Raw genomic sequence first — 2781 nt, forward strand, 5'->3', positions numbered from 1 at the left:
CTGGGTATCTCATGATCTGTGGTAGCTCTGGTTAGAGACGTTCCTCTCAGGAGCTCATGGCTGGGAGCTTGAGGTGGTCTGGGTTAGAGAAGGATGTCATGAGGTGCTGAAAGGGAAGGAACTTCATGAAACCAAGTTGCATTCTCTGATGGACGGACCAGGGCTGGGACTGTAGGTGTGGTATATGAAGGGTGGACACAAGTACTAAGTTTCACAAAGCAATATTACAAGGGCCTTTTATCTCTACTTTAAATATGAAACTGATAACCAGATATGTAACTTGGTAAAAGTCATGAAAAAAAGCACATAACTGCACAGATAGCATATAAATTAATGATTAACATAAAAAACTGAATCTGAAATGCTATCTGGCAGTCACATTCATTTCCTTGAACATGCTCCACATTTTACATATTTTTTCATTCTCACAACTCCTCCCTCACTTTGCTAAGTCTTCTCAGCTGCCTCTTTTTATTGACCAAAAGAAGCCCTTGAACAGAAATGTTTTCATCTCCTGTACATCAATTTTCATGCCTATACCCACTCTCTCCAAAACAAAGCCCAACTTCATTTGTCAGTAATTTCTCCTTTTCTGTTGTAATGGAGAATGTAGCTTTCTATCTCCATGCCCTAGGCCTTCCGATCATTTTGTGAACTCATAATTTGTGTATTGAATCTTGGTTTGCTTGAACTCTCTAGAGATGTTTCTGTTTTTTTACACTTTATGCTGACTGATACACTAAAGTCCCCGTTTTATCATCTGTTAAATGGGCACATCAGTGGGGTCTGCCTGAAGCCAGGAGTTTCTATCAGCTCTCCTGTGATGGGGAAGCACCAGTCAGATTCCTGGGAAAGTAGGGGGAAATAATACAAAATGCATTTATTAAAGAAAATGCAGACAGCACTGTCACTTGGTAATCAGTGCTTAGTATGATGGGTCCCCTCAAACATCTGCTTTCATAGTTAACGCTATTCAGGCCCAGGGAAACATACCTCTATAGTTTAGAACTATATCCTTACAACAAAACTGTATCTGAATAGAGCAAAAGTTTGTGGTTTATATTGTGGATTTTTTTTTTTTGGTGCCAATTTCAAATAGAGTTTGGTTTAAGACATTGTGTTTTGCCTTTACACTACAGTGCCTAGAAAGTTCAGGGTTATTTCCTCTCCTTGTGCACATGCTCCACATTCAATTGTTGAGCTTGAAAGTTACTTACTATAGTAGCTCAGCTGTAAAACTACCATGGAATTTGCTACAAATTTGGGTCTTTCAATACTTTGTGTGGAGAAACAACTAAATGCATGTTCAGGTTGCCTTGATCCACCTGTTCATTGGTGGGCCTAGAAGAGGGGTTTCATCGCTAGGGGAGCCCCAGGCTTACCTCCTGCACTTACCTCCTGCTCTCTGGGACAGCTGGGAAGGATAGAGTTGCAGACTTTCTCTAGCTCTTTCTGCTGATGTTCAAATTCTTTCTTCTCTGCAGTCTGATTCTTACCAAGCCAGGTGATAACTTCATTACATTTGTCCAGAATCTTCTGTTTATCCTCATCATTGAGCTGAACTTAAAGTTTCTCATCTTTGGTGATTGCCTCTATATTGACTGCAAAGAGTGTAAGTGAATTTTTGGAAGATGCCTTGTCCCACTACTTCTCCTCTTCAGCTTTGTACTTCTCTCTCAGCTTTTAGACTATATGTTTACTGTCTTCCTTGGTCAAACAGTTCTCCTGGTTAGTGATGGTAATCTTATTCTCTTTTCCTGTACTCAGATCCACAGCAAAGACATTGAAGGTGCCATTAGCATCAATATCAAAAGTGACCTCAATCTGAGGAACACCACAGAGTACAGGTGGCATGCTTGTGAGTTCCAACTTGCCAGGTAGGTTGTTATCCTTGGCTGTGGTGCACTAGTCTTTGTAATCCTGAATGAGCACACATGGCTGGTGGTCAGAGTAGGTAGTGAAGGTCTGGGTATGCTTCAGGCCTAAGTATTTATATCAGACTGGTGGTTCTTGTTTAAAAAGGCTTAGAATTATTGATTTAATTTCTTCTTTAAAAAAATTATTGACAGTATCACAGATATCCCCCATTTTACCCCTGTTTGCTCCCCTCTACCCAGCTCCCCACCCCAGGCTATCACCACATTATTGCGTATGTCCATGGGATAATTTCTTCCAGTCCCCCTCACTCCCCATCCCTCTGAGATCTGTTAGTCTCTTACATGTATCCATGCCTCTGATTCTATTTTCTTTGTCAGTTTATTTTGTTCCTTAGATTCCACATATTAGTGAGATCATATGTTATTTGTCTTTCTCTGACTGGCTTATTTTTGCTTAGTGTAATAATATCCAGCTCCATCATGCTGTTGCAAAGGGTAAGAGTTCCATCTTTTTTACAGCTGCATTGTATTCCTTTATGTAAATGTACTACAGCTTTTCATTTACTCATCTACTGATGGGCACTTGGGTTGTTTCCAGATCTTGGCTATTGTAACTAATGCTGCAATGAACATAAGGGTGTATATAAGCTTTCTGTGCTCCAAGGGTGGCTTTCTGGCAGCAGTTGGCCCAGGGCGGGTCAGCAAACATCCCAGGACACAGGGGGATCCTTCTCCACCCACCTCCGCCTGCCTGCCAGCTGTCAGACTTAGTCACTGCAAAGGCTATTTTTGAAAGGGTGTTGGCAGCATTGGAAGGATGGGACTTCTGTATCTCCTGTGAGGGGGAGGTGCCACTCAGACTTCAGGGAAGAGGGTGGGTGTGTTTCCCCATCCCAGAGCCACA

At 41.8% G+C, this 2781-nt stretch overlaps 1 pseudogene; it reads right to left on the reverse strand.

Annotated features, from left to right (window-relative positions):
- Window positions 1-46: 46 nt before the first annotated feature.
- LOC102249535 overlaps window positions 47-2781 on the reverse strand; it is a 16114-nt pseudogene continuing 13379 nt past the window's right edge.

The sequence above is a fragment of the Myotis brandtii genome, unplaced genomic scaffold (assembly GCF_000412655.1).
Source record: "Myotis brandtii unplaced genomic scaffold, ASM41265v1 scaffold336, whole genome shotgun sequence".
Lineage (NCBI taxonomy): Eukaryota > Metazoa > Chordata > Mammalia > Chiroptera > Vespertilionidae > Myotis > Myotis brandtii.